Genomic DNA, 25,271 nt, shown 5'->3' on the forward strand with positions numbered 1-25,271 from the left:
AAGGCTTTTCTTATACTTTCATTTTTAAAGATATTTTCTCTGGATATAGAATTCTAGATTGACAGGTTTCTGGTTTTGCTTTTTATTTCAGCAATTTAAGAATATTATTCCATTGCTTTGAGCTTGTTGTATATTTCTGATGAGAAATCTGTAATATTTTTTTGTTTTTGTTCTTTGTATTTAATATGTAGTTTTTCTATGACTTCTTTTAAGATTTCTTTTTTATTGATTTGCAGCAATTTAAGATGTTTCTTGCTATATTGTGTGTGTGTGTGTTAATCTTTGTTGTATTTACTGAACTCCTTGATCTGCAAATTTATAGTTTTTGTCAAATTTGGGAGGAAAAAAATCAGGCATTATTTCTTCAGATAGGCCCTCCCCATTCTTCTGGGGGCTCCAATTGCACAAATATTAAGCCACTTAATATTGCCCCACAAGTCACTGAGATTGTTTTCATTTCTTAAATTGGTTTCTCTCTTTGCTTCATTCTTGACATATTCTAGTGCTGTGTTCTTAAGCTCACTGACTTTTCTTCTACAGTATCCATTTTGCTGGTAATCCCATTCAATGTAACTTTCATTTCTGATGTTGCAATTTTTGTCTATAGAAGTTCCATTTAGGTCTTATTGTATCTTCCACAGCTCTCCTCATCATGTTGGTGTTTTCCTTTAAAAACTTTAACAGAGTCTTATAATACCTCTTTTAACATTCTTGTCTGTTAGTACCATTGTCTCTATCATTCCTTGTCAATTCTTTTGTTTTTCCTTATCATTTTAGGTCACTTTTCTCTCTCTCTCTTTCTTTCTTTCTTTCTTTCTTTCTTTCTTTCTTTCTTTCTTTCTTTCTTTCTTTCTTCTTTCTTCTTTCTTTCTTTCTTCTTTCTTTCTTTCTTTCTTTTCTTTCTTTCTCTCTCTCTCTCTCTTTCTTTCTTTTTCTTTCTTTTTTGCATCTTGGTATATCTACTTTTTTTATTGGATGATGGACATGTTTAATTTTCACATTGCTGAGTACTGGATATTGTTATGTTCCTTTAATGAGCGTAGCGTTTCGTTTCAGTAGTTATATTACTTGCAGATCAGTTGGATCCCTTCAAGGTCTGTTTTTAGGCTTTCTTTGAGTTGGCTGAGAGTTGCCTTTACACCAGGGATTTGACTCTACTTCTACTGTGTGACTCTGGATATTTTTGAGATTACAAGTGCTTGGTTACTCTTTGCTCAGCCTTGTGTGATATACTTTATGCATGCACAACTTGGTATTCAGTGAAGACTCACGGAAACTCCCTTATAGATTTCTAGAACTCTTGTTCTGAGTGCCTCTTTCCTTTCTAAAACTTTACCATGCAACTTCGCCATCTCTGTCTCCCTCTCATACTTTGATCACCATTTCCTAAACTCAGTAAGATTACCAGCCTCAGTTTAGGTTCCCCCCCCTTGTGCTTATTGTCTAGAAATTGTTTTCAAGCCAAAAGTGGGGAGATTATGGAATTTACATCATGTTTTCTTTCTCTGAAAGATCACAGCCCTGTGGTGCCTGTTGTCTGATGTCTTTAAACATTATTTCACATTTTGTAAATAATTTTCTAATTTACTGTAAAAGCGTAAGTCCAGTTCTTGTTACTCGTGCATGGCCTGAAGTACATATCCAGAATTTGAGGTGCTGAAGAAATAAATTCTGACTCTTACATGGTAAATGATGCCAATCAAAAGAACAAGAAACACAGTGGTGATGTAGGGTCTACTTTTTTGCACTGCTTAAAAAGTCTATTAGGGCTTGTAGGTTTTAACAAATTACTGCCAAAAAGCATTAGCTAATTTTACTGTGTCCATTTAGAGGAATATTTCCAGAAGAAAATTGCTGGTCCCTATCCTATTCAACATTTTTATTAATGACTTAGATTGAACAAGTCTATCAAATTTGACCAAAAAATTACAAAGCTAAATAAGTTAGCTACTCAGAAACCTTCCAATAGCTGAGACAGACTGAAATTTAATGAGAATAATTGTAAAATTTTTATTTAAGTCCAAAAGACCAAGGACACACATAGAAGATAGAAAGATCTGCTGTCTTAAAAAATTTACATGAGGAATGTCTACCATTTTATTTGGCCACAAGCTTAATATTAACGGTGTTGTCATTGATTTTTTTAAATATAAGGAAAAATGAAAGGAAAGGACCATAGAAAGAAAAAGAAAAGAAAGGAAAACAAACTTTAGACCAAATAAATTAATCCTGCCTTTAGACCCCTAAGGGCATGGACTTTATTTTATTTATTAATGTAACCATCTCACAATATTTTTTAAAATCTCAATATTCTTTTGTACAATAAATTGTGTCCAGTTCCAGGCATCACATTTTAATCAGTACATTGACAGTCTAGCGTGCATCCACAATAGGGAACCCAGCACTCTGATGATTTTGGAGAATACCCCAATATAGAAATATTTGAAAGCATTTTGTGTTCAAAACAAAGAAGATAAAGATAAGGGGAGAAATGCAGGCTGTTTTCAAATAGCTAAAGAACTAGCAAATATTTGATGGGATTATCAAATTGCTCTGTGTCTCTCCATAATGGAACACTACAACTAATGGATGAAAGTTACTGCAAAATAGGTTTGGGTCTAACAATGAAATAGCATCTTTCTACAGGAATGTAGTCCCATACACTGGACTTAATCAGCACATCGATTATTTAAAATATTTTCAAGAGGTCTTTTAAGAATGCTTCCAACTCTAAATCCATGACTCCTTAGTATCCATGAAACAGTAAATGTCTTTGCCTCCCTCTGGTTCATAACAAGAAAGTCTTTGGCATTGTTTCTCTGACTTATCTTCTACCACAGACCAGTGTTTTTGCTACTAGAGGATAATCAGTTTCAAATTTTGCCAGCTTAGAGTAGCTCTTGAGGTAGACATGGATAAAGAAGAAATGGAAGAGAGGAATAGAAGCACATAAATGTTCTCTGGTGGGAGATATGTGAGACACAAAAAATAAACCCTAGCCCTTTCCATGGGCTGGCTCAGGTCTGTATTCTATAAACCAATTGCCTATTGCACTCAATGTTTTACATTAGTAGGCAGTATATTCAATATGTTGCCACTTTTTGACTGTTCCAATACCTAAACTATAAAAATATACATCTGTGGCAAAATGCAGAAAATTGTTAAAACTAAATATCCGTTGGGCTCAATTACACCATCGGCTCTACTTTTGCATGTGTTTGGCATTTTCCATACTAGAAATCTCTTATTTTTTGTCTATTAAGTGTCCTCCAATTATATGAAGAAGTGTTCAGAAATAATACATTATCTCTTCTTCTAATTATGCCTTTGCTTGTGGAAGGAAGTTCACTAGTACAACACCCTTTGCTTCTATGACCCCTGGTTTCAGTTTCCCCTGTAAATGTATAGAGGCAGCTCCCACAAGAGGAGGCTGGTTCAGTTACACCTGTTCTAAGAGAGTAAGTCCAGTTCTGCACTAAGGTTTTAAAAAGGTCATTGTTGCACATCTAAGCCTTATCCTCTACTCCAGTTTTCCTAAAGCTGATAGCTGTATACCAATCTGCCTGAACTGTTGGTCTTTCTCAGAGAATTCAGAACTCTGAAAAAAAAAAAAAAAAAAAGAAAAAGGATGATAATATATCAGTCCCCTAACATCCCAGCAGTTCTTACCCCATGACTATAAAGCCTTTCCACTCCTTCTCCCTGGTGTGTTCATCTGTGTTGACCAGCCTTCCTGAGATGTTTCTGCTGAAGTGCTGTATCAAGCAAGTCACTACCTCCTCACATTCCCTCTCTCAGCACGCTGATCATACCTACCTTACATCATTGACAGAATTAGGTAGTAATTATCTGTTTGAAAATCAGTGTTGCCAACCAGAAAGTGCCTTCTAGAGAAAAAAAAAAAAGGTCTAAATTATCTTTGTATATCCAATACTGGCATAATGCCTGGTTCTCACTTAGGTATGCTCAAAATGTTCCATAGCAGAAGGAGGAAATGAATGAATGAATGACTTAGTTTTTGAGCAAATGGTTATTAATTCTGAACAGTGGCTCCTTTTCCAAACCTTAGTCATTTTTGCTGATATAGTCTAAGAGCTCTAATGCCTGAGACAACAGTCATGTATCTCAATTGAATTCTAATTTATATTGACTTTATTAATTTATAATCTACAGGCTCTAAAGGCAATATGTTAATTTACTGCATTCTTCAATTATTATACTATGGAAATAAGAGTCAGGAATCCTGAGTTTTATTTTTGGCTCTGTCACTGAAGCATTCTTGCCTTTGAAGATACCACTTAACCAATTGGTGCCTCAGTTCTATGTGTATAAAATAGAGGCAATAATCTTCTTGGTAAAGGGTTCTAATATTCCTTATCAACTAATACTTTCCATATAAAATCTGTATTTTCACTTTTAGTAATAATTTCAGACCAAAGATGAACCCTGGAAATTACTGAAAGTCACTGTATTTAATACCTAGATATATGTTTTTTTAACTTTTCATTGGTATTAAAAAAACTCTTTAATATTGAAAGAATCAGAGTCCATGAAATTACTTCTGTTCAATGGAGAGGTAATCATTTACATACTTTGACTAAATTAAGGAATAAAGACAAAATTTGGATATTATTAAATTTGGTGATACTTGAGGGGAAAATATTCACATTAAAATATAATAAGTTATCTGTTGAATAGTTATTCTAATAAGAAAGAAAGTCTGATTCACTACCAGAATGGAATTACATAGTTTCTTAATTTCTAGTAACTGGAAAATCTCCCTTTGATACGTTTCTGTTTCTAAAGCTTATGCTATGAAAGAAGGAAGAGGAAGAGAAAGAGACATTACTACAGTGGCCAGGACAGCTGTAACCAGGACTGCCAGATACCCATCCAAGTTATTCCTCCCTTTTCCCTAAATACAAAACTCCAATTTTATTGTTGGAAGCAAGACCCTAGGGTTTAAAAAAAAAAAAAATTCCCTCCCTCCTTCTCAGCTAAGTGTGGCCCAGAGAGTGAGTCTGGCCAAGAAGATGGCAGTAAATGCTGTTGGATGTGCTTTCCAGGGAGAATTGTTAAAAAGATGACAGGCATTTTTAACATCTGCCCTCTGCCTTTCCTTCTTCCTATCATCTGGAATCTGGACATGATGACTCAATCTTCGGCAATCATTTTATGACTTTGAGGATGGAAGCCAGTGCTAAGGATGCCACAGCTGTAAGTTACAAGAAGCCTGGGTCCCAGGTAACAACATGGAATCATCGTATCAGTCCTTCGGCTTTCCTCAAAACTAACTACCTCAAAACCTCCTTTCTGTGAGAAACCCTTCATCTCTTTAAGCCATTATGATCAGGTTGATGATGCTAGCTGTCAAATGCAATGTCTGAGTACAAAACACATCCTGCTTCAAGATAAAAGCAGTCCCAGATCCACATTAGTTTAGAAGTTTAAAGGGACAAGAAAAGCATTGTGAGATGCTTTCCTGCCTTCACTTACCAAGTTAAATTTTAAACCTCACATGGAGAAATGACCAGCTACCTTAGAAACTCTGAATGGGGTCAAGGCCCCAAGGGAACTTCCTTTGCCTTCTTTCTAACAGTCATCCAGACCAAATAGCTCTCCACCAAGCACAAAAATAGATTCCATTTAGCTTTAAGCATCTATGATTCCAAGTATACGTGGACCATGAGGAAGTTGAGACTGGCCCCTATGGATATTGCCACTATTGTTTATGTAACTACAGGTACCTCCTCATAGGTCTGTTTCTCCCTGCAGACTGAATTCCTTGAGGGCTGAGATGGCCATATTGGTCAATGTGTCCTTAAGTAATAAGTACTCCATAGATGGATGTTGAATGAATGAATGAATGAATGAATGAATGAATGAATGAATTCCTATGGTCTGAAGTTCTCAAGGATGCTTTTCAGGTGTCTAAACTCTTATATGTGGGTTCATAGGAGTGAGAGCCTCAGCAGGCATCAAGCATATCCAGATGCCAAGAAGAGCCAGTTCATTCTTTCCTCTACTGAAAAAAAATGAAGGGGTAAATTGGGGATAAGAAGGGAGAGTTGTCCCTTTCCCTCCACATTCAGGGATGAGACATTCCACATCAAAAGGAAGGTACTTACTACACCACTGGTTAATCTTTTTAACATTATGATTACAGGAATCTTTGTCTCCTTTTTTGATGTAGGAAAATAATCCATTCAGACCCACAGGAGAATAACCTAAATTTTATGTGAAAAGTCTGTCAGGGTAAGTAGACGGTTACAAAGTGAAGGGAGGCATTTCCATCTGAAGGAGAAACATGGCGACATGTGAAAAGACTTGGAACATTTGGGGAGTCTTTACTACTGTATGTTATGCCTATGTCCAAACACAAAACCTTGCTCAGATTAGCAAGAGAAATTCTAAAACCAGTCCCAAAGTTGTTTTGGTTTTGAAACACTTTAATCAAAGGAAATTTTTAAATAAAGTCCAATATGAAAAACAACAAAAGTAGAACTTCCATGGCTGAACTTCCCGGGTGAGAGATGCAAGGACTACCTGCTCCCTAGTCCTCCATGTACCCTTGTCCCCAGGTTGCCCTGGGTGGAGAGAACACAGTTTAAAAACCACTCAGGACTATCTCCTCATTCTGCCTCTAAACAAATCCATCAGCTATGGAAATATTCATTCCTTTACTCATTTCCCAGCAGCAGAATAGCAGAATAGCTCCCCAGCAAGAAGGAGAACTTCGACCCAAGCCTAAAGTCCAAAATACCTCCCCTTTCCCTACCAGGTATTTTTACCTGCCTACCGTTCCTCCACATGAAGAAAGAGATTCAATTATTCTTCTAACATTTGGCTGAATGTGTTCCCTTCATTTGACAGTATACCTCAGTTTAAAAGAAGTAATTTGTTAAATGGATTATGCAAAGTTTTAGCATTATTGCCTAATATCTTTCCTCACATATGCCTTTTGTTAACTTCCCAAAACAGCCTTTGGCTATCAGAAAGACAAGGAGAGAGTCCAATTAGCTACGTTGGTCCATTCTCCTTGAGCAAACAACCTATTTGGTGTTTCACATTCTTTTAGTTTCTCAGGTATAAATGTGATTTAGTGCCATCCTATCTGGACACCAGATGTTTTATTTGAAAATAGTTACTAGGATATAAGTGGAATGAAAACTAATCAGGTTTTTATAAATTCAAATAAGGTAACTTGTTTCTTTGAGAGAATCTTTGGTGACTGAGTAAGTAAAGAAGTACTTCATCAGACGAAACTTGGGCATCACGCAAGAAAGCACTGTGTAATCTTACCACATAGCTTTGGTTACTCCATAAATATTAAACAGTAACAACAAAACCACCATGGCCATGACCCACAACACCCCTGGATTCTCTTGGCTTTTCATGAACACTATCCAACCTGTCTAATGGTATACTGTTTGTAAGGAAAAATCTGTAAACTAATAGACTAAGTTTACAGTTAGTAGGAGGGGGAAGTATAGTTCTTGTCAAGCAAGTTTAAAAGATCAAGTATTTATTTCTAGATACAGATAATAAATTTAGTCACTTCTCCTGTGCTCATTTTATAGGGATAACTTAGGCTCAAGTCGTTGGTTTTAAAGCCAAGTTCAATTACAAGCAGATGGTATGTTCTTCAAGTTTACTTATTGTATGGGGGAAGTCAGTGAAGGTGGTCAAAGGGTACACACTTCCAGTTATAAGATAAATAAGTTCTGGGGAGGTAATGCACAGCATGATGACTACAGTTACAATACTACATTGTATATTTGAAAGCTACTAAAATAGTAGATCTTAAAAGCTCTCACCATACAATACATAATATTATAACTATGTGAGGTAATGGATGTGTTAACAAACCTTATTAGTGGTAGTTATTAGTGGTAATCATTTTGCAATATATGCATGTATTGAATCATTACACTGTGCACCTTAAACTTACACAATGTTACATGTCAATTACATCTCCATCAAGCTGGGGGGGGAAATGTACTTAAATGTATTTGTTTGCTAGGGCTGCTATGACAAAGTACCAGAGATTGGGTGCCATAAACAACAGAATTTATTTTCTCACAATTCTAGGAGTTAGATGTCCGAACTTGAGGTGTCAGCAAGGTTGGTTTCTTCTAAGGCCAGTCTCTTTAGCTCCTAGATGGCCATCTTCCCTCTGAGTCTTCCCATGTCTTCCCTCTGTGTGTATCTGTGTTCTAATCTCTTCTTATAAGGACGTCAAGTTTATTGGCTTAGATCCAACCCATATCACCTCATTTTAACTTGATTCCCTCTCTAAAGGCCCTATCTCCAAATACAGTCACATTGTGAGGTGTTAGGGATTAGAACGTCAGCACATGAATTTTAGGGGGACATAATTTGGGCCATGACACATATTTTAACTAGAAGGGACTTTAGTGTTCACTTTTTACAAATCCCTCATTTTATATAGAAGAAATTGGATCGAGATAGGTACGGTGACATGCCCAAGAAGAGATTCATCATAGAGATAGAATTAAAATACAGACAAAACTAGAACCACAGCGGTCTGTGAAACTTCTAGTCAACTGCTCTTACTCTGAAAATTTAGAGAGAAAGAAAACCTTGCTTTATATCCAGGGAACTGCGGTGTTAAAAGCATTCCAGTGGTCCTTGATCATCGTTAATCTATGGATTGAGCACAGTGCAGTTCACACGGGGCGGCACGCTTCTTCCTAGTCCCAGATGTCATTGCAGTGACTTCCGGTCTTCCTTTATCAGGGAAACTATGTGACTTCACTTACCCATCAAGAAGTGTATGTATTCTGGGTGCCCTCAAGACAATTGACCGGGAGTGGGGAGAAAATGTTAGAATTTCTATCTCACGTTCTTCATTCTAGAGTAAGAAACAAATTTGTTTAGATGCATTTAGTGTGTGGATTTACTGGTCAGGTGTCATGTGGAACCTAGGGAAGAATGGACATTTTCCAGAGAGCCACTTTGAAGTGTTGCCATGACTTACGGTTTATATCATGTGTCTGGTTAAATGAATTTATGGCTTATATCATTTAGTCTGAACTAAATCGCACTGCACAAAATGGACAAATGGCTTTAAAAGATTCTTTCAAAGAAACTGCAGGTTGAAGATAGCATAAATAATACAAGCACAAGTAAATAAAAAAAATAGCTGAGCTGAATACTTTTATTCCTAGTATAAGCTCAACATCTGACACAATACGAGGTAAAAGCAGTGATGACCTAATTATAGCTGACATATTGAATCACATGCCTATCATGCTCTTCTCTTTTTAAAGGAGTAAAAAAAAATGTATATGATTGATGGAACAAAAACCTTACTTTTAAAATTTTGCTTATTTTATCTTTATTTCATCCTTTATACACTTAATTGTGGTCATGTGTTCATCATGTACAAAACAATTACATAGGATTCTATGATGTACTAAACATATATTTTACAATGCTCATAACGAGTACATGTATAAACCACAACATATTGTAAATTCTTGCTCATACTATTTTTTTGCTGATGTACGATCTACAACATTCGGTGTCCATTGACCACAGCATTTGCAATGAAGAAATGCCTTCCCACAAGAAGCTACCCTGCATTTCTTCTAGAGCTTTCTGGTACACAGTAACAGATCTGTATTTGGGGGCACTACTGTTTGCTTTGCTTTGTTTTTAGTTGTTTATTGAAGTTTAACATACATAAAAAGTTGCATAAATCACAATGACTTTTCTCAAAATGAACCCATACATATCCCCAGTAGTTAGATGAAGAAATAGAACTCTAGGGGCACCCGGGTGGTTTAGTCGGTTAAGCATCCAACTCTTGATTTTGGCTTGGGTCATGATATCAGGGTCATGAGATCAAGCCCTGCTTAAGATTCTCTCTCTCCCTCTCCCTCTGCCCATCTCCCTCTTGAAAAAAAAAAAAAAGAAAGAAAGAAAACTCTAGGACCCCCGAGCTCTTCTCACGCTCTAGTCCAGCACTAGTCCAGCCAAGGGTAATAACTACCTTGTTTTTATGCCATAGCTTAGTTGTGCCTATTTTTGAACGCTATATAAATGGAATCATGCTGTCTTTTCAATATTGATGTGTAGGAGTTTATATACTTATAAACTCATATACTTATAATTCTGGATGCAAGCTCTTTGTATTGAAAATATGTATGTCTTTATATGTATTGAAAAATATCTTTTTCCACTCATGGCTTGGCTTACCATTTTACTCTCTTGATAGTGTCTTTTGGTGAACAGTTCTTCACTTAAATATAGTCCATATATCAAAAACCCTTCTTTTATACTTAGAGTATGTATGCCTTGTTTAAGAAATATTTTCTTATTATAAGGTCATGAAGATGTTCTCTTCTGATTTATTTTAAAATTGTATTTTTTGGTGTGTAAATTTAGACTTGAAATTTATCTGGAATTGATTATTTTTTATATGGTATGAGGTAGTGGCAGCAATTCATATTTTGAATTCATGGGTATCCCAAATAACCAGCATCATTTATTTTAAAATACTCTCCTTCTCCCACTGCACTGCAATGTCATCTTTTTCATAAAATTGACTATTTATGTTTGGGTCTGTTTCTGAATGTTGTATTCTGTTTCATTGGTCTACTGTCTATCCTTTCCTCAATATCACACTCTCTTAATCACTATAGTTTCAAAATAAGTCTTCAGTCTGGTAGAGTAGGTCCTCCATCTTTGTCCTTCCTCAAGATTATTTTGACTGTTTTAGGTCCTTTGCACTTACATATAAATTTTAGAATCAGCTTGTGAATTTCCATTAAAGGTGCTAGAATTTTGGCATCATTTTGCTCATTTTTATAGCTGAGTAATATTCCATTGTGTATATATACCACTCTTCTTTATCCGTTCAACTACCGTCGAACACTGGGTTGCTTCCATAATTTGGCTACTGTAAATAATGTTGCAATAAATATAGGGGTGCATAAATCTTTTCAAAATAGTGTTTTCATATTCTTTGGGTAAATATGCCCAGTAGTGGAATTACTAGATCATATGGTAGGTCTATTTTTAATTTTTAAGGAACCTCCGTACTGTTTTCCACAGTGGCTGTACCAGTTTGCATTCCCACCAACAGTGCAAGAGGGTTCCTTTTTCTCTGCATTCTTGCCAACACTTGCTGTTTCTTGTGGTTTTGATTTTAGCCATTCTAAGAGATGTGAGGTGATATGTCATTGTGGTTTTGATTTGCATTTCCCTGATGATGAGTGATGCTGAGCATCTTTTCATGTGTCTTTTAGCCATCTGGATGTCTTCATTGGAGAAATGTCTGTTCATGTCTTCTGTCCATGTTTTAATTGGATTATTTTGGGGGTGGGGAGTGTTGACTTATAAGTTCTTCATATACTTTGAATACTAATCCTTTATTGGATATGTCCTTTGTAATTATCTTCTCCCATTCAGTAGGTTGCTATTTGCAACAACATCAATGGATCTAGAAGGTATAATGCTAAGTGAAATAAGTCAGTCACAGAGAGATAAATACCATGATTTCACTCATATGTGCAATTTAGGAAACAAAACAAACAAAGAAAATAAGAGAAAAGCAAGAAAACAGACTCTTAGATATAGAGAACAACTGATGGTTACCAGAGGGGAAGCAGATGGAGGGGATGGGTGAAATAGGTGAAGGGGATTAAGAGCACATTTACCATGATGAGCACTGAGTTATGTATAGAATTACTGAATCACGATATTGTACACCTGAAACTCATATAACACTTTATGTTAATTATGCTGGGGGGAAAATGCTGGGATTTTCATTGTAATCACATTGAATGTATGGCTCAATTTAGGACAAACTGACATCTTTATAATATTGGATCTTCCAATCTACGGCCATGGTATATTGCTCCATTTATTTAGATTTTTAATTTCTCCCAAAAATAAATTGTGGTTTTTCAGTTTAAAATGTGTGTAATTTTATATCTTACATTAAAGTTACTCTCAGACATATGATACTTTCTGTCACTGTTGTAAAATTGTATCATTTTTTTAAATGTCAATTTCTAGTCATTTGTTGCTGGTATGTACAAATAGAGATCCATGATAGCAAATGATCTTTCATCCAGATATTGTACCAAATTCACTTATTAATTCTAATTAGTTTTTAATATCCTGAAATCTTGCTAATTTCACATACTAATTATAATGGTTTATCTCTAGATTCATTTAAATTTTTGACAAAATCATATCATCTATAAATAATGTAAATATTTTGTTTCTTCCTTTCCAATACACATGCCTATTTATTTATTTATTTACTTGGGTTTTTGTTTGGTTTTGCCATTAATATACCAACTAAGACCTTCAATTCAATGTTGAATAAAAATAGTTATGGTAGACTTTCATGTCTCATTCTCAGTCTCAGGGGAAATCTTCCCCTACTGTAACACAAGTATAATTTTTGCTTTAGTGGTTTTCACTTTTTGTAGATAATCCTTATGAATTTAAGAAAGTTCCTTTCTATTTCAACTTTGTTAAGAATTTTATGATAAATAATAAATTCTTTTGAATTTTACATACACATTTTGCATCTCTTTAGATAATGAATTATGTTTTTTTATTTTTGCGGAACACTCTTGGAATAAAGCTGTGATATGCTATCCTATTGTCATGTTGCTAGATTCAATTAGCTAATGTTTTGGTTAGCTTGTATATCTAAACAGATGAAAGACATAGGTATAATTTTCTTTCTTTTACTGATTTTATCAGTTTAGGCACCAAGATTATACTGCCTCATAAGAAGAGTAGGAAGTATTCATGCTTATTTCTTTCTTCCATATTTGTAAAACTCTACTTATGAGGCCACCTGTTTTTTGTAGTAAGGCTTTTATTAATAGAATCAATTTATTAAGCCAATACAGGAATATTCAAACATTTCATTTCTTCTGTCAATTTTGGTTAATTGTGTTTTTGAAGAATTGATCTTATTTCTAAATATTTAATGTATTGCTATGAAGTTGTTTATAATATTTTCTTATTTTCTTCTTAATGTCAACTGACTCTGTAGTAATGTCTCCTATTTCATTCTTGACATTAGTAATTTGTGTTTTCTCTATTTTTCTCCCTTGATTTTTCTTTCTAAGGGTTTATCAATTTTACTAACGTTTTCAAGGAACCAACTTTTGGTTTGGTTCATTTACTCTATTACACATTCATTTTCCATTTCATTGATTTCTGGTATCATTTTTATTGTTTCCTTCCTCCTACTCTGTCTGGATTTGGCTTGCTGTTTCTGTTTTCTACCTTTTTGAGAAAGAAGCTTAAATTATTGATTTTCAGTTTTAATTGTTTTTTAATATATGCATTAAAGTTTCTAAATTTTCCTCTGAGTACTGCTTTAGCTCAATGCCACAACTTCTGATAAACCATCTCATTACCTTTCAGATGAAAACGTTTGCTAATGTCTATTAAATGTTCCTCTTCATCTATTGGTTATGTAGACGTATATCAGTCAACTTACCAAACAGTTGGGCAGTTTCTAGTTGCCTATTCATTATTCATTTCTATCTTATTTACACTGTACACAGAGAACATGCTCTGAATAATTTCAAGATTTTGATATTTGTTGGAGCTTTCTTTGACCCAACACATCAATTATAGTAAAGATTTACTATGCACTTGAAAAGAATATAAATTTAGATGTTGCTAGACATAGTGTTCTGAATTATGTCATTTAGGTCAAGTTATACAGATATTCTATATTATTAATGATACTGACATATTTCTATATCTCTTTTTAGCTCTATTAATGTTTGCTTAATTTTTACTCTTTAAATTTTTTTTTATGTTAGTCACTATAAAGTACTTCATTAGTTTTTGATGTAGTGTTCCATGATTCATTGTTTGCGTATAACACCCAGGGCTCATTGCAATACTGCCCTCCTTAATCCCATCACTGGGCTAACCCATCCCCCCATGCCCCTCCCCTCTGAAACGCTCAGTTTGTTTCCTGGAGTCTATAGTCTCTCATGGTTCGTATCCCCCTCTGATTCCCCCTCTTCATTTTTCCCTTCCTTCTCCTAATGTCCTCCATGCTATTCCTTATGTTCCACATATAAGTGAAGTCATATGATAATTGTCTTTCTCTGCTTGACTTATTTCACTTAGCATAATCCCCTCCAGTTCCATCCATATCAATGCAAATGATGGGTATTCATCCTTTCTAATGGCTGAGTAAAATTCCACTGTATATATGGAACACATCTTCTTGATCCATTCATCTGTTGAAGGGCATAACTCAGCTCCCTCCACAGTTTGGCTATCGTGGACATTGCCGCTGTGAACGTTGGGGTGCATGTGCCCCTTCTTTTCACTACATCTGTATCTTTGGGATAAATACCCAGTAGTGCAATTGCTGGGTGACAGGGTAGCTCTATTTTTAACTTTTTGAGGAACCTCCATACTGTTTTCCAAAGTGGCTGTACCAACTTGCATTCCCATCACAGTGTAAGAGGGTTCCCCTTTCTCTACATCCTCTCCAACAATTGTTGTTTCCTGCCTTGTTAATTTTTGCCTTTCTAACTGGTGTAAGGTGGTATGTCGATGTGGTTTTGATTTGAATTTCCCTGATGGCTAATGATATTGAACATTTTTTCATGTGTCTGTTAGCCATCCGTATGTCTTCTTTGGAGAAGTGTCTTCTGCCCATTTTTTGACTTGATTTTTTGCTTTTTGGGTGTTGAGTTTGAGAAGTTCTTTATAGATCTTGGATACCAGCCCTTTATCTGTAGTGTCATTTGCAAATATCTTCTCCCATTCTGTGGGTTGCCTTTTTGTTTTGTTGCCTGTTTCCTTTGCTGTGCAGAAGCTTTTTATCTTTATGAAGTCCCAAAAGTTCATTTTCACTTTTGTTTCCCTGCCTTTGGAGACGTGTCTTGAAAGAAGTTGCTGTGGGCAATGCCCAAAAGGTTACTGCTAAGTTCTCCTCTAGGATTTTGATGGATTCCTGTCTCACATTGAGGTATTTCATCCATTTAGAGTTTATCTTTGTGCATAGTGTAATAAAATGGTGGAGTTTCATTCTTCTGTATATAGCTGTCCAATTTTCCCAGCACCATTTATTGAAGAGACTGTCTTTTTTTCCTGCTTTGTCAAAGATTAGTTGACCATAGAGGTGAGGGTCCATATCTGGGCTCTCTATTCTGTTCCATTGATCTATGTGTCTGCTTTTGTGCCAATATCATGATGTCTTGGTGATCACAGCTTTGTAATATAGCTTGAAATCAGGCAATGTGATGCCTCCAGCTTTGTTTTTCTTTTTCAACATTTCTTTGGTGATTTGAGGTCTTTTCTGCTTCCATACAAATTTTAGGATTGTTTGTTCCATCTCTTTGAAAAATGCCATTGGTATTTCAATTGGTATGGCATTGAAAGTGTAGATTGCTCTGGGCAGCATAGACATATTAACATTATATTATTGGAAACATGCAGATTTTAAATTGCAGTATCTTCCTTTTGGGCTAATTCATTTATGCTTATGAAATGTCTCTCTTTTTTATTTTATTTTTTTAATTTTTTTTATTATATTATGTTAGTCACCATACAGTATATCCCTGGTTGTTGATGTACAGTTCGATGATTCATTAGTTGCATATAACACCCAGTGCACCATGCAATACATGCCCTCCTTACTACCCAACACCAGCTTATCCCATTCCCCCACCCCCCTGCCCTCTGAAGCCCTCAGTTTGTTTCCCAGAGTCCATAGTCTCTCATGCTTCATTCCCCCTTCTGATTTACCCCCCCTTTCTTTATCCCTTTCTTCCCTTACCGATCTTCCTAGTTCTTATGTTCCACAGATGAGAGTAATCATAAGATAATTGTCTTTCTCTGCTTGACTTATTTCACTTAGCATTATCTCCTCCAGTGCCGTCCATGTTGCAGCAAATGTTGAGAATTCGTTCTTTCTGATAGCTGAGTAATATTCCATTGTATATATGGACCACAATTTCTTAATCCAGTCATCTGTTGAAGGGCATCTCGGTTCCTTCCAGGATGTGGCTATTGTGGACAATGCAGCTATGAACATTGGGGTGCATATGGCCCTTCTCTTTACTACGTCTGTATCTTTGGGGTAAACACCCAGTAGTGCAATGGCTGGGTCATAGGGTAGTTCAATTTTTAACTTTTTAAGGGACCTCCACACTGTTTTCCAGAGTGGCTGTACCAACTTGCATTCCCACCAACAATGTAGGAGGGATCCCCTTTCTCCACATCCTCTCCAACAATTGTTGTTTCTTGCCTTGTCTATTTTTGCCATTCTAACTGGCGTAAGGTGGTATCTCAGTGTGGTTTTGATTTGAATTTCCCTGATGGCTAATGATTTTGAATATTTTTTCATGTGTCTGTTAGCCATTTGTATGTCATCATTGGAAAAGTGTCTGTTCATATCTTATGAAATGTCTCTCTTAATCTCTGGTAATGATACTTACCTTAAAGACTATTTTGCCTGATATTAGTAGAGCTACACCAGCTTTCTTTTGATTAGTATTTCGTTGTGTTTCCTTTCTTTTACTTTAAGCCATTCACTGTCCTTACATTTAAGGTGTAGCCCTTGTAATCAACATATATTTAGATTTTTGCTTTTCAGTTTCACCTTCTTAGTCTTTTACTGATGATAGTATTTAATCCATTTACTTTTAATGTAATTAATGACAAAATTTGGTTTTCATTTAAATCTTACTATTTATTTTCATTTGATCCACCTGATGTATGTTTTTTCTCTTTTCTTTCCTTCATCTGAAATCTAATTATATGTGTGTTAGATATTGTCACTGTACCCCAAATATCTACTCCATTCTTATTCCTACTTCCGTTCTTCTTCTATATATGTTTTATTTTGAGATATATTCTATTAACCTTCCTTCTCTTTCTTTAATCCTGCCTTGTTCTGTGACTAATCTATATTAAATGTACCCATTAGTACTCAATTTCATATATTTTTTATTTCTGAAATGTCTATTTGCTTTTTCTAGATTACACTTTTCTGGTGAAATTTTTCCATTTTTTATCTTTATTTCTTTTGTTTATTTTTTAGCATAATAGAATTATTTGAAAGCCCATGTCATTTAACTACAATATCTAAATCACCTGTAAGTATGTTCTACAGTCAAATTTTTCTCTTGGAGTTTGGGTATATGATCATATTTCTTGTCATACCTAATGATTTTTTGTTTGAATGACAGACATGATGGCTCCAGATGATTTTATCTTTCACCAGAGAATGTTAATCATTTCTTCTGCTAGTTATTATGGACTCAGGAGGAGAATGATCCCCTTTATCCAATCAGGGACTAAGCTGAGTCGAGGCTGTGTTGCACTTTCAGTAAGACAGTATAGTTCTGATTTAACCTGGTTCCTGGAGCAGGGCACTTTTAAAAACAAGAGCTTTTAACGGAGACCCTTATGAGTCTTTTTCCTCCCCAGAACCAAGAGACTCTGGGAAATCCCCCCTCTGTTTTTAAACGTAGATTTGTTAACTTCTCAGATACCGTTAGAATTTGGCAAATATTTTGAGAGAAAAGTAATCTTGTGTCTGAGGCTCCCTAAACAAAACTTCAGCCTAGGCCCCAAATTGACAAAGTCTTTCAGAAAAAAGAGAGAATGAAGATTGTTATCTCTAGAGGTTCTCTCTTCTCCAGAGCTTTAGTCCTTCCATTTCTCTTTGCTTCTCCATTTCTATGATATCCCTAAACATATGCTCTGTGTGTGTGTGTGTGTGTGTGTGCGCGCACGTGTGTGTGTGTGTGTGTGTGTGTGTGTGTTTTATTCAACTTTTCTCGTTGTTCTCAGCAGGATTGTAAGTTTGACAAAACAATTCCCTTCTACCCAGTAATGGAAGTGCTCAATCTCTGAGAAGTAAAAGAAGCAGCAGTCTTGATTACTTGTTACCTGGAAAAGACTTTTAATCTCTAAATTCCATCTAAGGGGTTTTCCTTCTTTGGTTGTTTTATGGAGGAAAGATTACTTCAGGGCCAATATTCATTTTTTAAATCCTTCTTGTTTAAAAGCTAAGGGTAACATGGAATAGCAAAGTTTAATTCTCCCTTTGTAGTTTGAAATCTAGCCAGGCATAGGGTAATTATAAAAAGTTAAATGAGCACAAAGCAGGCTGGCAAGAAAACTGCAGAACATGGTGACTTGTGTAATGTTCTTTTCTCACTGTCAAGTAGAAACCCTCTGTTGCATTAACTAAATGTCGAATGGAGTAGCTGAGACAGTGTGGACTTCTTAAATATACTATACACATCACTTGCCAACTTTCTCTAAAACGGAAGTAAGTTATTCATAAAAACTACTTTTTCATTATATATTAATTCTGATCTGAATTTCATTAGGATATGAAAATTGCATAAAGTAAAATACTTATTCATATGAATATATATCTCTCTGAGGATGTTGTTTTGAAATTATTATTTATCATATTTTTAATAGGAGAATAATCTTTTCCTTCAAGTGTTTAAAGATGCCCAATGAATGTTAGAATAATGTATTAAATTTTCCCTATTAACATAAACAAATTCTGCCATTCCACTTTATTTTTACTTATAATCAATAATAAAAAAATTCATAGTTTTAATAACATGTCTAAATATTGTTAAATGCACACTATGACAGGTCAAGTGGTTACTGCTCATATGCACCATCTCACTGACTTATCACATCAGCTGTACAAAGTAAACATTCTTGACCTAGTCTTACAGATGAGGAAACTGAGCTTAGGTTCATACACAGGTCTGTCTATTTGATCCCAAAGCTAATACTCTTAACCACAGCTGTGTGTTTTCTCTGAAGATAAATGAAAGCTGATATATTGATTTCCAATTTGATAGATACCTATTTCTTATTCAAATTTCATCAGAAGAACAGGCAGTTAAAAAGAGAAAAGTGCAAGTCAAATTTATCAATCTCATTATTTATCAAAAGCTCCAATAAATGTTACACAGAGCAAAGAATGCAACCAAAATAAATTTCTGAATCACAAATTTCTATCCCATCTTTGTCCAACAAGAACTTAAAAAGATGACCTTATGATTTCTTCCCATCCCTGCTTTCTCACAAGATAGGCCTTCTGTCCCTACTTTCTTGCTTCCTCTTCAGTGCCAGCAGCCTAATCTGATCCCTTATTGTCCAGCAATCTAATTCTAATAAAAGGAACAGTGTTAATCCAATCTGCTGTCGAGACTAGGTCTATTGAGTTGTGTTTAGTGATTGATTATTGTTTGGATAAAATCATAACCCTGTAAAACGACCTTTACCCATCCTCACTTCCTCTTTTCCTTCACCTTGGCTTTTAATTATTATTACCATCATTACTGCTGCTGCTGCTGTAATTGTTATTATTATTGTTCACATGTCTTAATTAATGCTTTCATTTTACACCACTTAGCCAGACATGTCTACCTTACTGATATTTCTCCACCATATGCCTCTTTCTTGTTATAGTCTTAATAGAGATATCAAAGACTCCTATCTCATCATAAATTAATTCTATTTCCTCTGGGATACTTAAAAGTTTTAGGTCTCTATAAAAGCATCTGGAATAAATTTACTTAATTTTTTTCTATTCTGCAGTTTTTTATATCATTTGTTAATCCAACTAATAAGAATAAAGGTATGTCTTAAATAATCCCCATGCCCGTGTTATTTGCATGATATTCAATTCCAATTTTTCTGGTCTTATTAGCATTTCATTATTCAAAGAAATACTTTTTCCCCCTCAGATTGAATCAACTAACAGTTAAAAGTATTTTTAATGGTTTTAGAAACTTCCTTAGATAAATTATATAAATTATGGTCTAGTTTTTGGAAGTAACCCTCCTGAACATAAGCCCCCTGGGCACTGGCAGATAATACTCTAGGAAAGAGGGATCGGTGTAGCCAGGCAACAATTTCAAAATCATCACATGGTCAAGCAGTAAGGTGAATATGAAAAATGCAGGCAGAGGTTCTATAGAACCTCTCTGGAGGGGATGTCTTAATATGTTAGCATTACAAAAATGTCTCTGGATCCCCAAACTTAAATGCATAATTTGTGAATAATATTATGGGTTTGCAGCTGGCAGTGAAGTATGATATATTGTTAATGCTTTTTGCAAATGTTAGAGTGGATATCTATCAAGACTCTATTGTCTCTGATGGCTTTGATATAGCACAATCCAAAAAGTACTTCAATCTCCTGCTAAACTAGAGATTTTACTGTTCTGCAGATCATTAGAATTTTTATTACATCTAAATAATAAAAGCTATTATTAGGGTCAATTCATAGCTATGGAGTTTGCAATTTTAGGATTTCCTCTATGGATTTGGTTTGTATTCTAGAATCTAAGCTTTCATTATGGGGGGAAAAAAAAGAGTTGAGTTAACTTTTTGTAGCTTTCTTGGATAAGAAGACAGCCCTGACAACATTTAAATACTGTGCCAGAAAACCAAGCATATCAGTTTCCAATTAACATTCTCGATCCAAACGCATCTCAATTTTTCTCAGGTGGAAGGAGATTGGGCTATACTGAAGGGTTGTACTTATAAAGTGATTATGAAATTTTCTCCTGTCATTCAGTTTTGTGAGATTTCTCTGGGCAATTTCTGATGTTGCTACTGTAGCAACAGCATATTTAGTGCTTGTCATAGACAGGAGCATTCTGAATTGTGAGGGAGGGGCCATGATTTATAATGTGGTACAAATGGCTCTCAGCGCTAGAATACAAATTCAAATATGATAGTTGATACCAATCTGCAATGTATTTTGGAGTAATCCCAATTGCTTATGAAAATCCCTTGATGGTTTGGGGATACATTTTGTCTACCAAACAGTCACTCTGACTGCATTGAGAATTCAGACACAATTTTTAAAATGCAAAAGGGATTTCAGGGTAAATTAGATTTTTTTTAAACCCCAAGTGTTTGAAATAGAGGCATCTTTGCTTTAAGCACCAAGACCCTGTAAGACTCTGCAGATAGGGTGGCTCTGAGAAAAATTCCATTCCTGATAATTATGACTGGGCATGTCACCTGAGCACAACTTTAAATGATCTGTGTATGATTGGCATTTTCCTACACGAAGAGAGAATAGTGTTCATCTCATCATTTCTTTTCCCAATGTCTTTATTGAGCAAGAACACCTAGTATGTGCTAACACACACACACACACACACACACACACACACACACACACACATGAATTCACTGGCAGCCATTTCTACAAAAGCCTAAAGAGTGACAGAGTGAAAACAAGTGTCCAATGTGGCTATTGAACCAACAGAGTTATAACATATTTTGATTACCTATTTAGACTCCAACACATCTATAATACATTACTTGTTTAGAATTTGAGAATAAATTCATCATCAACAAATCTCAAGTTCAAGTGCCTGTATCTAACTTGAGGGGAGAAAAGCAGACAGGCACAACTAGCTAGACTACTCATTATACTGTCACCAGCAGTGAGAAGGAATATTCCCAATGGCCTTGCCTTCAACCACTGTTACTTGAATGGGACGGCAAACAAGACAACACTGAGGGCTGAGAAACAGGCCAACTTTTTGTAACAACGAACATGGTCTTTGCTCTTGCAAAGCCCCAAAAGAATTCCCCAACAGTAATCCCAGATCAAGGATTGCTATTCATCATGTTATAGATGTTATAGATGGGGAGGAGGTCAATAGACATTTCTCGTTAGTAAGTTACAGCCTTGTGTTAATTTACTAGAGATGCCACAACAAAATACCACAGACTGGGTGGCTTACACCACAGAAATTGATTTCTCACAGTTCTGGAGGATAGAAGTTCAAGATCAAGATATCAGCAGGTTTGGGTTTCTTCTGAGGCCTTTCTCCTTGGCTTGTAGATGACCTTCTTTTCCTTGTGTCTTCACGTTGCACGTGAGTGTCTGTATCCTAATCTCTTTTTCAAACTGAATTATGACTATCCAATGACCTCACTTTAACTTCATTAACACACTTTTAAAGGCGCTATCTCCACACATAATCACACTCTGAGGTACTGAGTTTTAGGACTTCAATATATGAATTTGGAAGGGACAGAATTCAGTCCATACAAGCCTAGATATTGATATTATGTTTCATCGCTACTAAGTTTCCTGATTTTTCATGCTTTTGCAATATTAGTCAAATGCATGTTGATACATTTGGGTACTCCCCTGCTTGATATAGTAAGAATACGGTGTTAGGGTAGCTAATAGGGGAATTTTACACTTGTTAGTTTCACAATCAGTCTGCTAGTGTCATTTGTGCACTTATCAGCTACCTTGAATTATAAGCTGTGGTGGACTGTATTATAGTTCAAGCTTGGCCATGTGACTTGCTTTGACCAATAAAATGTAAGTGGAAGTGCGATGGACCATTTCCAAGAAGAAGCAAAAGAGCCACTGCATGTCTGCACCATACTTTCCTTTCTTTTGGCTATGAGCTATAAATTTCCCCTGGCAGGGTGCACACCATAAGCAAAATAAGCCTTTGTTGTTGTAATTCACCAAAATTTTAGAGTTGTTTGTTGCCATAGTATGATTTAGCCTAAGCTGGATGATACATCTTGCATTGTTATCCATGTCCCTGAGGCTCCTGTCCATATGTGTGGTACCGCTTGGCAGTTGTTAGAAACCTCACTAGCATTTCCCACTTAGGTCCTTCTGCCCATCCTGGAAAGTGTTGTAAGTTTTCTCTACCCAAATAAAACTTTAACTCCTTTTTTTCTCCAACCAGCAACCAGAACATCAGTTTAACCAAACTGATACAGAGGAAGGTAGATGTATGGAAACCTCTGCTGCTCAGTTTGACATATAATTTTGCCATAGGAACCTCTGACTTAAGGAGAGCTATAGTAACCCAAATAAAAGTCTTTCTAATAATGAGCTTTCAGAAAAGTTGTTTGGAGAACAGGCAGGACATTTCTGCATCTCTAACATTGCTATATGTATGTACTGGCCAGATACACCTTCCTGCCACTGTTAGAAAAAAATTCAAAGCATAAATCCTTATACTTGAGCAACACCTGGGCTGTATATGCCTATAATTACTTACCATGGGCAGGCACAGTGAAAGGCTCTTCACATTCATTATTTCACGTAATCTCTTCAACAGCTCTGTACGATAGGCATCATTTATTACCCCATACTTTAGATAGGTAAATTACTCTCTAGTCATACGATGGGGAGACTAAGGGGAAGAACTGGAGGCAGGTATTTCCTGTTCGAATGGCTTAGTGAGTTCAAAATTCAAAGTCGATCTACCCTTCTGCTTCAAACACTTATAAATAATAGATGAGAAAGAAAAACAGTCAGACAGAAAGACATATCAAGGCTCCAAAGAAAGTCAAAACCCCTGTCGATCAAATAAGAGACAGGACCCCAAAACAAGGATGGAAGAGAATGAAGATACTCCAACCACGGCCTATCAGATGCTGGTGGTAGTCATAATGCTCCACTACAAGACAGTGGAGACTAAAAAGATTCCATGCCGTATGGTATCTAGAGCTAAATTCACTACTCAAAGCCAGAAGTTGGAAGGTGGCTCTCCACTACTCCTGAAAGGAAGTTTTTAAAAATGCTGCTGAGTGAGGCCTGAGGCTTCAACTTTTACAAAGCCAGGAATCCAGGCAAGTGAGAGGAACCAAGCTTCCTAGTAGCTCCTGTGACTGCATCAGCTATATCCCCAGTACTGCCAGAAATATGGTACAATTATGGAATCTGTTCTTACCTAAGATGAGGGGGCCTGAATAAAGGCAACAGCAAAACTTTTAGGCAGAAAGAGGGAAGCACAAAGGAAAAGAACAAGGGAAAAACAATCTCCCCACTTACGATGAGCTTATAAACCCAATTCCAAAACACACAAAAGTAATGTTAACAAAGATAACTATAAATAAGCAAACTAATTAATTAACTACTTGAACTCACTCCAAATGAAATCAATGTCACAAAATAGTCTAACAAAGACCTTAACATATGTGTTATTAGTATGGCCATAAAAGCAACAATATCCAGAAAAATACAATAAATTATGAAATAATCTCTTTTATCACAGAGATAAAAGAAGGTGTCTTAGAAAGGAAAAAAAAATCAGAGAAATTAGGACAAGTAATAAGATAAGTCCTAGACTGGACTAAAAAGAATTAGTAAAAATTTTTTAAAGATTTTATTTATTTATTTGAGAAAATGAGAGCGCTAGACAGAGAGAGCAAGCACTAGTGGGGGCAGAGGGAGAGGGAGAAGCAAGCTCCCCACCGAGCAAGGAGCCTGATGTGGAGCTCAATCCCAGGACCCTGTGATCACGACCTGGGCCAAAAGCAGATGCTTAACTGACTGAGCCACCCAGGTGCCCTAAGAATTAGTTAATTTGAGCAGCTCCAATATGTAACCAACAGGAGGTTCAGAAGAGAATTGGGGCACCTGGGTGGCACAGCGGTTAAGCGTCTGCCTTCGGCTCAGGGCGTGATCCCAGCGTTATGGAATCGAGCCCCACATCAGGCTCCTCTGCTATGAGCCTGCTTCCTCCTCTCCCACTCCCTCTGCTTGTGTTCCCTCTCTCGCTGGCTGTCTCTCTCTCTGTGAAATAAATAAATAAAATCTTTAAAAAAAAAAAAGAAGAGAATTAAAGAAATAATGGCTGAGAATTCTCAGAGTTAAAGAAAGACAGGAGTCCTTAGGTTCAATATGACTCCAAGTTCTGAGCAAGATAAAGAATAAATGTGGGCCCAGATTTAAAAAAAAAAAAAAAAAACAACTAAACTTAAAGCTGCCAAAAATGACAAATGGCCACAAAACCATGGCAATTAAGCTGGCAACAAAACTTTCATTAGCAACAATACAAGCCAAAAGACAATGGAATGATATTTTCAAAGTGCTCAGGGAAGGAAACAGTAAGCTCAAATTTTATACACAGCTAAACATTTAATTAAGAGTAAGGGCAAAATAAAGGCTTTTTTTACACTTATAAAAATAAGAGTTTACCACCCACAGATGCTCATTAAAAGAATTATTAAAGAATATGTTTCAGCAGGAAGGAAAGTGAAGCCAGAGTGACAGCAGAGGTGAATGGCTTGCAGAACTCACCAAGATCCAATGTCCACCCCCTTCCCCCATGGAAGAATTATATTTTCCTGTCCCTCTTGAAGTCAGGCTTGGCCATGTGATTTGCTTTGGCTGAGGAAATGCGAACAAAGTGATATATAATTCTCTTATGTGAAAGCTTTAAGAGCCAGCACATGTCTTCCTGTTC

The sequence above is a fragment of the Ailuropoda melanoleuca genome, chromosome 14 (assembly GCF_002007445.2).
Source record: "Ailuropoda melanoleuca isolate Jingjing chromosome 14, ASM200744v2, whole genome shotgun sequence".
Classification (NCBI taxonomy): domain Eukaryota; kingdom Metazoa; phylum Chordata; class Mammalia; order Carnivora; family Ursidae; genus Ailuropoda; species Ailuropoda melanoleuca.